Source organism: Ursus americanus, chromosome 7 (genome assembly GCF_024610735.1).
Source record: "Ursus americanus isolate L20-20 chromosome 7, mUrsAme1.1.p, whole genome shotgun sequence".
Taxonomy (NCBI): Eukaryota; Metazoa; Chordata; class Mammalia; order Carnivora; family Ursidae; genus Ursus; species Ursus americanus.
The window spans coordinates 40,042,142-40,056,000 of NC_142133.1; the positions used below are offsets into that span (position 1 = coordinate 40,042,142).

The window sequence follows — 13,859 nt, forward strand, 5'->3', positions numbered from 1 at the left end:
GCACCATCTTGTGGGCACCTGAAGTATCAGCCTTGAGATTTAGGGAAATGGAGACCCATTTGAGTCAACCCAGTCCCAAGTAGTAAGGCCAATAATGTATGAGGAGTTTTAGCTATCCCTAACAGGAGTATTTGTGTCACAGTTTCAAGAATGTTATCACCTGAATTTTATGTGTGACTCCAATGGGTGCCCATAAACCTCGCTCAGCTTTGGATCCATTTTGTAGAACTAAATTAACAACGAAGTTGGTGGAAAATGTTAGTAGGAAGTAGATTTTACTCTATTTCTTTTCTCACCTTTCCTGTAATAAGTCCTATTGGGAGAGAAAATCCTCCACAAGTCTCTGGAGGTCCTACATGTCTTCCTGGGTATGCCAAGAGTGCAAAGCTCTGGCTGCTCTTTATCCAGATCATTACTCAGGGTTGCGTTTGCAGGAAGCAGCCTTGAGGGGTAAGGTCATGTTTCCCCAGGACAAAGAATAGGCTTGTTTACTGTTTGCTATAAAAGCAGGATTCACCAAGTTCACTCTTCCTCAGCTGCAAAGCATACCCATTGCATGCGCACCCGTCCATTTACCCCTGGTGTCACCCGCGTGGGATCCGGGGGCAAAGGGAACTTGGCAAACATGCTGATGCTCGTGCTGTTTTCTGTCGTGAGCAATAAAGTCCAGTGGCCTTGTGTTTTCTACCGGTAACCATGAAACAGCAACAGGCTCACTTATTTTTACTGATAAGTAGGGTAAAATCAAATCCTCCTTCCTTCAAGTATGTGCTACTTTTGTGATAGCAAACCAATGAACATTATTATAAAATTAGAAATTATCCTTCTCTAGCAGCTTGTTACTTTCCCTCCTTGATTCTCTAGTTAACATGGAGTAAAATGCAGGGATATGTTTGTATAAACAAATACCTAGGACAGAAAATAGGAGCCTAAGTCATTACATTTTATGACTTTTCCTTTCAGATTAGAAAACATATTTCTCAGGCTAGTATTCCTCAGCAAAATTCAGTCTCTAGGAAAACTAATTCTTCTGGACAGTTGGCATCTCGCAGTGATTTCCGCATCCAGCTTCCTATATGCCTAACAGTGGGCAAGGGGCTCTGCCCACACATTGTGCATTCCTCCAGTCCCCAGCCCCCCTTCTTCAGTAGCAGCAAGATCTGCTACTCTCTCTAGATTGGGGGCTGCAACCTCTTCTCCAAACAGTGGTCAATACCCTTGTCTTCCCAGGAGAAGCATGATCTTCTCGGGGTCCTAAAACCCATAAGCTCTGGATTTCCCTGGGGGTTGGAAAGAGGGGAGGCCAACTCACATTGCCTTCCAGTGCCGGTGGGGGGAAAAAGCACTAAGGCTAATTAGCTGTATCTCAGCCAGTTACTCTGTAACATCTCTACTCAGTGTTTTCAGTCCCTCCACTCTGGGGGCGCCTGGCTGGCTTAGTCAGTACAGCATGGGAGTCTTGATCTCAGGGTCAGGAGTTCAAGCCCCATGTTGGGCGTGGAGCCTGCTTAAGAAAAAAAATCAATCCCTCAACTCTCATATGCTCTCTAAGAAGAACTAATTCATTGAACACCAGCAATGTGGCTTCTTACTAAACGGTGCTCCCTGAGGTTACCACTCAACTCTCTGGAACGACATCAAAAGCCAGTTGTCAGCTTCATCTCAGCAGGCAGGCCAGGGCTTTGGTGCTGACTGACCATCCGTCTGCTGCCTCCTCTCTTCCATCAGCATGCCCACACATCCAGCTTTCTTGCTTTCTGGCAGCTCCAGATAGCAGCTCCTTCTCTGGGTCCCTTATGGCTCGTTTTACCTACGTGTTCCCTAGAAGTTGCTCTTCACCAGGCTCTGTCCTAGGCCCCCTCCCTGTCTCACATACCAGCCCCTCCAGAGTGGCCTCCTCATATCCATGGTTCCACTGGCTGCTGCCCCACCCAGGCCTCTCTCCTGAGCTCCAGGCTCCCCTCTAGCTTTCTAGTGAACTTTTCTTTTTTTACTTCTTTTTTAAAGACTTTATTGGGGCACCTGGGTGGCTCAGTCAGTTAAGCCTCTGTCTTCTGCTCAGGTCATGATCCCAGGGCCCTGGGATGGAGCCCTTCATCAGGCTCCCTGCTCAGCAGAGAGCCTGCTTCTCCCTCTCCTTCTGCTCCTTCCTGCTGTGCTTGTGCTCTCTCTTTCCCTCAAATAAATAAATAAAATCTTTTAAAAAATAAAATAAAATAAAAATAAAAAGATTTTATTTATTTATTTAGGAGAGAGAGAGAGCATGTGAGCAGGGGAAGGGGCAGAGGGAGAGGGAGAGAGAGAATCTTCAAGCAGACTCCCTGCTGAGCATGGAGCCTGCTCAAGGCTCAATCCTCGGACCCTGAGATCATGACCTGAGCCAAAATCAAGAGTTAGATGCTTAACCGACTGAGTCACCCAGGTGCCTTTCTAATGGACTTTTCTGCTTGCAGGTGACATGCGCCCCAAAGTCAATGGTTCCAAAGCATACTTAGGCAAATCTGCTCCCCTCCTCAAGCCCCTATCTCAGCACATGATGCCACCACCCACTGAATTGCCCAGGAAGGAGTGAGAAGCTTCCTATACCCTGTCAATTAGCAGGGCTTATTGATTCTTTGTCCTCTCTTCTGTCACTTCTCATTGGCCCTCAGATGCCACCTGAGTCCAGGGCGCTATCACGTCTTGCTGGGATCACCACCTCTACCTCTTAAATCATCTCCCTAAACTCTGGCAGCAATCCGTTCTTCACTCTGCAGTGACAAAGACCTTACTCAAGTGCAAACCAGACCTTGTCATTTTTTGTTTTGTTTTGTTTTTTGTTTTGGGGGGGGAGCGGTGCTCGTCTGGGATATGAAACCCTTGTCGTTCTTTTTCTTTAAATCCCTGAACAGCCCTCAGTGCCCTCCTAAAGAAGAAATCATTATGACTTCCAAATCCTTACATGCCCTGGTCCCACCTGCCCATTCTCGTCTCGGGAACTAGAACTTCCAGCCTTGCTATGCGGCGTTGTATCCACCAGAGGGCAGCCTAACCATCAGCAATGCGGATCTCCGCCTTCCAGAGCCGAGAATGCAGTGTTTCCCAGAGAGCTCAGGCCTGATCCCTGATGTCATAATTTCAGTTTGGTGAAGGAGGCAAATGAAAAAGAAATGAACCACTGAAGGAATTTCTGTAGTTTGCTCCAAATATTATTAAAATTGGAAACAGGAATAATTAGGGACTCCGTTGGGAGGGTGGTCAGGTTTGGTTTGCTATGCTCCAAGATCGAGGACCAGGAGGAGAAACAATCCAGAGAATATTATAAAGATCTGATTTTGGTAATAAGGATATCTGTAATACATTTTTTAAAGTATCGGTTACTGGTTTTAATATATATTTATATTGCCCAAAGCAGCAACTCAACTTTCCAGAAAACTTGTCCAATATGGTGAAGACTCCAGAACTACCTATAGAACAGAGCATTCTCCATCTGTCCATCTTCCTACTGGAGTCTCATATCTGCTTGTGTGTCAGGGAGGGGGGTGATACCCTTCTCTAGCCTCCTGACTGATCCAGTCTTCGGACTTCCTCAATTATAGACATTGTATCTTCAGGGCTCAGTGCAATTCTCCTTCCTGCTGCAAAACTTTCCCAACTGCCCTGGTCTGGGCGGGATGCACTCCCGCGTGCCACGGCAGCCGCGGTGCACGCCTCCATCCCAGCCGCCATCATTCTGCACCGTCATGCTTTCTGCAGAATAAATTATTTCTCTATTCCATCTCCATGACTGGCTCAGAGAAACATCCAACACACGCACTGTGTGGCCTCTGACCAGTCATTGCTTTCCTGCAAGCCTCAGTCTTCTGGTCACCTGAGACTAACACAGCCTACAATATTGTGAGAAAACTTACCTGGATGTTTCATGCATGTTAGTAATAAGAACAGGATTCATAAGCAAAGGACCGTCTGGAATATCAGAACCTGATATATTGCTCCAGGGTTTCTTCTCCAACTTATCTTCTGGGGTGTTTGCAGAGGGTACCATTCAGTTGTAACAGCAGCCTTCTGAAGGGAATCTCCAGAAAGACTGTGGAGTGGACCTCGAACTCCCAGCCTTGCTGTGTGGTGCTGGGTCCACCAGAGAGCAGCCTAACATCAATGTTGTGGAGCTCTGCTTTCTAGAGCCCTGAGAATGCTGTGGTTTTCCAGAGAGCTCAGAAGCAACTTTCCTCCCCGAGCCATTTGGATGAAAATCTTTATAAAACGTATTACATGATCTCCTAGCCATGATAACTACATTGTTATCATGATTTCCTGTGAGTTAGTCTCACCATTTCCTGTCACTGTAGGTGTTAGCTTAATTCGAGACCAATGCCTCTTTTCAGTCATTCTGTAGAAAAATTTGTGTAAAGGAAGTAAGAATTGGTCATAGTCTATGCATTCATGTTTCAGAAATCAAGTGGAAAAAATATATTAAAAAATAAAAATAAAGTGGATTGCTTTCCCATTGTAAACCCCAAATAGACTTATTTCAGAAGATTTAGATGGAAAAATCAAAAAAGTGGGAAGACCCCCCAACCCCTTAGTCTCACCACTTTTCTGTATTTATCAAGAGCTAGGATATTCCAGGTTTTGTGCTGGGCCTCAGAAGTGCAAAGGTGAATACAGTGATGAGCTCGCCTTTACGGGGGTGCACAGTCCAGTGGGGAAGGCAGACAAGCAAGAGATGATTGTAATCAAGCATAATGAGCGCTTTCATACAAATATGCACCAGGTTCTCTGAAAGCATGCCGTGGAGGCCACACTTTGGCTCGAGTGACGGGAAATACTTTTTGGAAGAAAGACCAATGAAGTTGGATCTTGAAAAATCATGATGAGGGGGTGTGCGTGGAGGGAACAAGAAATCAGCAGATAGAAATATACCTTTCTCTTTCCATATCCTTATGGACAGCAAAATTCTGGCCTCCCCAACGGTTTTTAGCGTAAGCACCCAGAACAGTGCCTGATACACAGTAGGGACACAGGAAAAGTTTGTTAAATATACCAGTATGAACCTTGGTGATTTTGCTGAGCCACTGATGCTCCTTTAGTTTTTGTCCCTATGCTACTAGCCTCTCTCAGGTGTTCACATGGTTTGCTCCTTCTCTTCATTCAGGTCCCTGCTCACATTATCCACTTCATGCTCTTACACTTCAGAGCACTTACTGTTCTCTGATATTATATCATTCCTATTGTCTGTGTCCCCCACAAGAATTTAAGCTTAATAAGTAGGGGTCTTATTTTGCTCACTGCTGTATCTCTAGTGCCTATAAGAGTTCTTCAAATACAGGAGATGCTTGATAAATATTATTTTGAAAAAGAAAAAAGAATGAGTATGAGTCATCAACCTTAGCTTTACTTTGTTATTGAAAAATGCATATTTTTTAAAGCAAACAATGGAGTGAGGTTGCTATAACGTGTTGAGACATGTATTGGGACATCCGGTATTTTACTAGAAAAGTCACAAATAAAATAAGAAAAGAAAGAAACCCAGTTGTACCTATTTAGCTCACATTCTCTTCCTCTTATTTATCCCAAGGAAAGAGAAGAAAATCATCCATGACAAGTAGTGGCTGTCAGAAAGGCAGTTTCATGCTCAGGGGAAAGCAAAATCTCCCGCCATCAAAGCAGCATATCGCAGCTTCAAGTACACTTTTCTTCTGGAAGAAAATTGGAAAGACTGAAATGAGCTCACCCATCAGCATTACCCCACCATTCCTTGTCTTTGTGGTATTTTACAGCTCTGCAGGTTATAGAAAACTGCTAGGAATACAAGTAATTCTTGTCCATAGAAAACAAATAGAGTTTGGTGGAACGTGAGGTCACCCTATGGTATCTATTTGTGAATTCCCTCTGGCACTTCCCTGAATATAAGTGTGGGCAACTGTGAGTCTCCTTTGGACTGGTTACATAGCGTGCTATTGCTCTCCTGAGTAATTAATGAGCTAAATAGGACATTTCACAAGTGTTTATTTTATATTTGTATCAGAGTCATGATTTTACATTTTTTTAAAGATTTTATTTATTTGAGAGAGAGAGTATGTGCGCGTGAGTGTAGAGGCAGAGGGAGAAGCCAATGACTGACTCCCCACTGAGCAGGGAGCCCCCTCCCCAACGAGGGACTGGACCTGAGGACCCTGAGATCATGACCTGAACTGAAGGCAGATGCTTAACTGACTGAGTCACCCAGGCACCCCATGATTTTACTTTTTTTTTTTTTTAAAGTAGATAGAGACAGCCAGCGAGAGAGGGAACACAAGCAGGGGGAGTGGGAGAGGAAGAAGCAGGCTCACAGCAGAGGAGCCTGACGTGGGGCTCGATCCCACAACGCCGGGATCACGCCCCGAGCCGACGGCAGACGCTTAACCGCTGTGCCACCCAGGCGCCCCATGATTTTACATTTTTAAAAGAATAATCATGTAACACTTGTCACATATTAGAAAAATATCGCCAGAAGTATTGTCATATTATGCAATGCACCTTTTCAGTGGAAGGAAACTCATTTGCATTTCCCCAATAAAGGGAATTTTTTTCATCTCTATGACTTAAGGGGATGGAATGGGTCTAAAAAACACCCCCTTCGGATAGCAAAGATCAACGAGGTATTCTGAATGCTGTTGAGAACTACTTTTTGGTCCTTAAAGATTGGGCATTTCTCATGAACATGTTACTGCTTGATAGCCAGTCACTAGCTTGCCTCTCTATGCTGTTAATGTTATTCCCCAAGACGGTTTGTTTGCGGTGGATGTGTGAGACAGGAGTTAGGAGAAGAATGTGCCTTTGCTGGCAGAACTGTGACAGGACTCACAGCAACCAGAAACCTTTGTTTTCAAGGGGAAAAGGACAGTCTTTTCAACAAACGGTGCTGGGCAAACTGGATATCCATGTGCAAAGGAATGAAATTGGGCCCTTACCTTATACTCTATAGAAAATTTATCTCAAAATGGATTAAAGACCTAAACCTAAGAGCCAAAACTATAAGACTCTTAGAAGAACACACAGGAAAAACACATAATGATCAAGACAGTAAAGAGTCAACAAATAGAATGGGAGAAACTATTTGCAAGACATAAATATCTAATAGAAGACTAATAACCAGAATATAAAGAACCCCTACAACTCAACAACAAAACGAACAATCCAATTTTTATTTCTTTAATTTTAAAGAAGATTTTTTTAAAATTTATTTGAGAGAGTGAAAGAGAGAGAGCATGAGAGGAGGGAGGGTCAGCAGAAGAACCAGACTCCTTGCTGAGCAGGGAGCCCGCCCAATGCAGGACTCCATCCGGGACTCCAGGATCATGACCTGAGCCGAAGGCAGTCACTTAACCAGCTGAGCCACCCAGGTGCCCCCAAACAATCCAATTATTAAACAAGCAAAGAACTTGAGTAGACATTTCCCTAAAGAAGACATACAAATGGCCAATGAGCACACGAAAAGATCCCCAACATCACTTATCATCAAGGAAATGCAAATCAAAATCTCAATGAACTACCACTTCACACCTGTTATTAGGATTGCTATTTCAAAAAAAAAAAAAAAAGAGAGAGAAAATAATAAGTATTGGTGAAGATGTGGAGAAATTGGATGGAGCCTTCCTACCTTGCCAATGGGAATGCAAAATGGTGCAGCTGCTGTGAAAAAGTTTGAAGGTTCCTCAAAAAGTGAAACTTAGTATATGATGTAGCAATTCCACCCCAGGGTGTATCTCAAAAGAATAGACCCCAGGAACTCGGATTCTTTTACATCGATGTTCATAGCAGCACTATTCACCATAACTAAAAGGAAGAAATAACCCAAATTGTCCATCAACAGATGAATGGATACACAAAATGTAACATAAACGCAGGGAACATTATTCAGCCCTTAAAAAGAATGAAATTCTTATCATGCCACAACATGGATGAACCTTGAAAGCTTCATGCTAAGTAAAAGAAGCCAGACACAAAAGGCCACATATTGTATGATTCCATTCATATAAAGTTCCGAGGAGAGACAAATTCATAGAGTGAAAAAAGTAGAGTAGGGATTACCAGGGGCTTGGGAGGGAGTTGTGAGGATTAATGTTTAATAGGTGCAAAGTTTCTGTGGGGACGATGCTCTGGAGATGGACAGAGTAATTGTTGCAACAGCACTGTGCAATTGAATTGTCACTGAATTGTACACTTAAAAATAATTAGGGGCGGGGGCTCCTGGTGGGCTCAGTCAGTAGAGCATGTGACTCGATCTCAGGTTGTGAGTTCAAACCCCACATTGGATGTTGAGCTTACTGAAAATAAATAAATAAAAATAATTAAAATGGTAAAATTTATGTTATAGACATTTTACTACAATAAAAAAAAAACTCAGAAAAGAAACACATTGTTATGTTACTGGAAATGACAAAGCTGAAAAGGAATTAAAACAAGAATCCAGGTAAGACTCAAATAGTTATGGAAACAAGTAAATATCAGAGGCAACATTTTGAACCAGTAGGGAAAGGATGTTACTCCCATGCACCAAAAAGCACCACAGTCAAAATAAATAGTAATATCTATTTAAACAAATGTCTAATGTGGGAGTGGGTAGATATAGTGTCCTTTTGCCCCCAAACGTGATTCCACTAGCTTCCAAATGTCTGTATTTCATTTGCATTGGTTGACTTTACCCAGAGTTTAAAATGGACTCTGTATGCTGAAGCTGGTGAAGAGACCCAGGACCAGTCAGACAGTAGAGAGCGTGTGCCCAAGCACCACACCTTCCTTCTGTTGTTTCCTCTCTGCAGGCTCTTTCCAGAGCTCCCTCCCTTCCTTCTTACCTGCTTGCCTGGGAACCAAGAGAGCCGACCTGCTGAGCAGCTTTCATCTGCTGGACAAGCAACCCCTCCTCCCCAGAACATACTTCCCTCCCCATGTTCCACTAGATGGTGTTTTTATCCAGTTATTTCAGTAGCTTCCTAACTGGTCCCCTTGCATCTGTCCCTGCATCCATCCTGCGGCCGTCCCTTCATCCATCCCTTCATCCATCTCTGCATCTGTCCCTGCGTCCATCCTGCATCCGTCCCTGCGTCTGTCCCTGCATCCGTCCCTGCATCCGTTCCTGCATCTGTCCCTGCGTCCATCCTGCATCTGTCCCTGCATCCGTTCCTGCATCTGTCCTTGCGTCCGTCCTGCATCCGTTCTCTGTGCTGCAGCCAGAGTGATCCTGCTAATGTGAGATCACAGCACCCGTCTACTCAGATGCCTCTACAGCTGTCCTTTCCACTCAGAGTAAAACCAAAGTCCTCACAAGGCCCGACAGAATTTGGTCTCCCATCTCTCTCTGACCTCATCTGCCGGACTCTGTCTGCTCAGGCCCTCTGGCCTCTTTGCTGCTCCTCTCTGCCCCGTGCAGAGTGGGGACCCTCTCAACTCAGTGCCCTTGTGCTTGCTGTTTTCTAAGGCTGGAAAACTCTCCTTCGAGATACCCATATAGCTACATGGCTCATTCCCTCAAAAATTTGTTCAAAAATTACCTTTTTGGTGACCTGTAAACCATCTCACTTAAAACCTAACACACCACTGCTGGTCCCACCCTGCCTATTCCTTTCCGCCTTGTTTCCGTTCATAGGACTGACTGGTATCTAGTGAATAATATGGTTTACTTCCTTACTTACATTGGGTTTATTATCTTTATTCCCATTAGAGTGTGAGTTCTATGAGGTAGGGAGTTTTTTTTTACCTGTTTGGTTTATTGATATGTGACAAGCGCCTAGAATAGTGCCTGGCACATAGTAGGGCTTAATAAATATTTGTTGAATGTTGGATGGTCAACTGTCGACTCTGCACAAAGACTGCCATTAAAAACCTGTCGACCAAGCAAAGCTGATTATTACTTATTGCAGCCAGGGGAGACACCACCTGATAGAGCCAAAGGCAAAGGTAGGGGTAGGCATTTAGAGTTTTGGAGTCTATGCTCTCATGATTTAAAGTGGACTTTTCAAGATAGGGAACTGGTTGGCATTGAGCAAAATCCTGGTCATAATAGTTTAGGATTGGTGGTCACAGCAAGGTGAGAATCTTAAGGTATGTTTTTATGAGGAAAATGTTGTCCTGATAAGTGACTTTTGGTTCCAGTGAACAAACTGTTTTCTTGACAAGATGGCTGCTTGCCCAGATAGCAAACCACCCAGGTAACTTGGTTTGCAACAGTTTTCTGAAGCCCACAGTAAAGTTATTAGTTTACAGTCTTGTCTTCTGTTAAGTTTCTGTTGATGCAGGAGGACTCAGCTCCCAACATCAATTAGCGTGTACAACTCAGTGGATTCAAATATGTCTGGCCTTGGTTCCTTTTTGGAAACAGAATCTTACCATGGAAATCTAGTTCACAGAACAGATCAATAATGGAACTGCCCCGAATCTGCTGCCCATGCAACCTCTGACCCCAGCAACATTTGAAAAGCAAATTCAAATTTGGAAAACAGAAGACACTTTGCCTAAAAACATCCTTTTTCCAAACAGTGCTTTTCCAAACACTTTGTCAAGATAATAGGTTTATATAGCTTTCGTTATGGAGTGGTAGTAGGCTGATAGGAGCAGCAGGTATGTACAGGAATTGGCACACCCTTGAGGCACCTGGGTGGCTCAATTGGTTAAGCATCTGCCTTTGGCTCAGGTCATGGTCTCAGGGTCCTGGGATCGAGCCCCATGTCACATGGGTCCTGGGATAGGGCTCCCTGCTCAGTGAGGAGTCTGCTTCTCCCTCTCCTCCCGCCCCTCCCCCCACTCGTGTTTTCTCTCTCTTTCTCAAATAAATAAATAAATAAATAATCTTAAAAAAAAAAAAAAGGAATTGGCACATCCATTCTGACTGGTTGATGCCCCTGCCATAAGATTGTTAAATATTTGAACACCATGCATGATCACATCTATGATGGAAAGACGTTAGAGGAGGCAACAAAGCAGGACAACTGGGGGACACGTACAGGAGATAGGATGGTGCCTTTTCCACATTTGCTCTTCCATGAACCAATGGAACAGGCTCTGCTGCGCTGCAATATTCAGCTCCCTGTGGATAACAAATATTATACTTTTACACATTTGAATCCAAAAATGGCTTTATGGTGGGCAACTTCCAAAGTGGCCTCTAACAATCCCTGCTTCCTGGTATTTATGATCCTGTGGTCCTCTCCCCTTGTGTGTGAGCTGGACCTAGTGACTTGCCTCTAATGAGAAGAGCATGGCAATAATGATGGGATGTCACTTCTGAGATTAGATAACAAAAAGACTGAGACTTCTGCCTTGCTCACTCTCTGTCTCTTGCTAGCTGACTCTGAGGGAAGCTGCCATCGTATGATGTCTTGCGGAAAGGCTCACGTGGTAAACAACTGAGGTGTCCAGCCAGCAGCCAGCGAGACCTGCCACCAGACACGTGAGTGAGCTTGGAAGCAGGTCTCCTCTTACTGGGGCTTTGAGATGACTGCAGCCCCAGCCCACAGCCTGGAGAGAGACCCAAGTCAGAATCACTCAGCTAAGCCACCCCTGGATTCCTGAGCCACAGAATCATGAGATACTAAATGTTTTAAGCTGCTAAATTTTGGAGTACTTTCTCACATGGCAATAGATAGCTAATAGTGTGTGTGTGTGTGTGTGTGTGTGTGTGGCTTCTGAGGCAATATCAGGGTATTTTATCCAGGCAGGATGTATACCACAAGACTTCACATACAATATGTTTGCTTTGGAGAATGTGTCATGACCCTGAGTCTGCACTCTGGCTTGGAAGCCCAGAAACAAACTTGTCATCTCGGCATGACAGATTCATCCTTACTCAGAGTCACGTGAACTAGATTTATGGGACTTATATGACAACACCAAATGCTAGTTATTAATTTATAATGAGACAAAAAATAATCATGCTGGCCAGCATACCAGAACACTTACGTCTCTATGACAAACAAGCACTTTCTTTGAAGGCAAAATTTAACATCAAATAAGAATGAATGAGCTGCTTGATGAACATAAAATCAGAACGATGGAAGTTACGCATAAGTTTCAAATGTTTAATGACAGTAGTCTAAGTCATACTAGGAATAATTTCATCAGTGAAACCAGACAACTCCAAAACTGTTGGTTACAACACCATGAGTCTAACTTTATCCCAAGAGAAACTCATCAATGGGCCTGGAATTTCCCCAGATCACTTGGTGAAAGTTCCATGCTTTGTGGGCAGTGACTGGCCAACATCTTGTGTTGTGACCGGTTTTCTAGACCACCACAATGACCAAGCCCTCTTCGGAAGGGAAGATTTTCCTTTGGGTGAGTTAATAATACATGGATTAGCTTATAGTCTCTTCTTGTTGGTCTAGGAGATGTTTTTCAACTTTAAAGTAAGTTTAATGGTAATTATATTAAGAACATATTGAGATCCAGACATCTATCTAAGAACTTTATTTATGGATTGTCAGAGTGTAATCCATACAGCGACCGAGCGAGGTAGGTATACTAATATCCTAGTACCAAGAAGGAAACTGGGCCGGAGAGAAGATACTCAAAATCTCGAAGATAATACATGTCCGACCCTTATTTTGCCTGAATTTGCTTCAGATTGATTTCGGTTAACCACCTTTTCCTATCTCCTTTGCCCTACACCGATGGTTCGCAAACTTGAGCAATCATCAGACTCACATGGAAGATTCCTTAAAGTGCAGAATGCTGGGCTCCACCCCCAGAGTTTATGATTCAGTAGGTCTGGGATGGGGCCTGACAATATGCCTTTTTAACATGTTTCCAGGTGGTGCTGATGCTGCTGATCCAGGGACCACACTTTGAAAAGTTGTTTTGGGGGGGGGGTTGCTTGTTTGTTTTAGGTTAGCAATATCTCTCTTTTTGAGTAGTTTTCTGCCTCCTATTCATTTCCTTTCCTTTCCTTTCCTTTCCTTTCCTTTCCTTTCCTTTCCTTTCCTTTCCTTTCCTTTCCTTTCCTTTCCTTTCCTTTTCTTTTCTTAGTACAACTAGAGTGATCATCCTAATTTTACTTGACAATATTTATTGAGTGTCAGGCACCGTACTAGGCATAGAGGATGAGATAATGAGCGATAACCTGAAGTGGGGCATTTGCCTGGAACACTTCCTTTCCTTGGCTGAATACCATGTGATGTTGCCCACGCTCTCCTTTCTGTGGGTATAAAATATAGAAGTAATATAACTGAAGTTCTATTCCTGTAATCAGCCCACAAAATGGTAGAGGCAGCTCTGTGCTCTTTGATTTTTGCTCTGTGTAGTTGTCTGGTAGAATAATTAAAACTACAGTGCGTTCTTCACTGTAAGATAATGTCAGAGTGAACTGATGGATTTGGGGGTAAGCAGGAATATGGGAGAAGACGATAAGATTCTTCAGGCTCATTCTTCTAGTTTTATAAAACTCTACAAAATCATTTTTTCATCCTTTGAAGGGTGGGACATCAGGAATGACTTGGAAATGTTTACGAAGCCCTGCCCGCCTCCTGTGAAGGTCTATCTACCCCAGACCCAGGTCCAGTTAGCTGGACTTAGTTAGCCCAGGAAAATCCTCACCACAACCAGTCACAATTATCTTAGTCTCTCTTCTCTTTTCCCTCTTCTCTTAGAGGTTTGAAGTCTTCTTTTTGGGTGGGCAGAAAAAGTCTAAAATTTAGCTAATCTGAAAATTTGGTTGTGTAATTCCTTGTTATTATAGGATAAATTCTGTTCTAATCAAGGAAGCTGGAATTAAAATAGAAAACACTGTTTTCCTCATGGCGTCTTGAATTCTGTCCTCAAAACTTGGCCCTCTTTTTCAGGCTGATGTAACAGCTCATGCGTCTTCAAGCTGGCCAAGTAGGATACGTGGAGGGCAGGCTACAGAG

General features: G+C 43.6%; 1 protein-coding gene across 1 annotated transcript in view; it reads left to right on the top strand.

Moving 5' to 3' along the window:
• The window catches only part of LOC123786100 (uncharacterized), a 28,095-nt gene extending 17,261 nt beyond the window's left edge, over window positions 1-10,834 (top strand). The window contains exon 8 of the mRNA XM_087863620.1: window positions 5,558-10,834. The gene's annotated coding sequence lies outside the window, so the exon portion shown is untranslated. The remainder of the gene's footprint in view (window positions 1-5,557) is intronic.
• The last annotated feature ends 3,025 nt before the right edge of the window (window positions 10,835-13,859 follow it).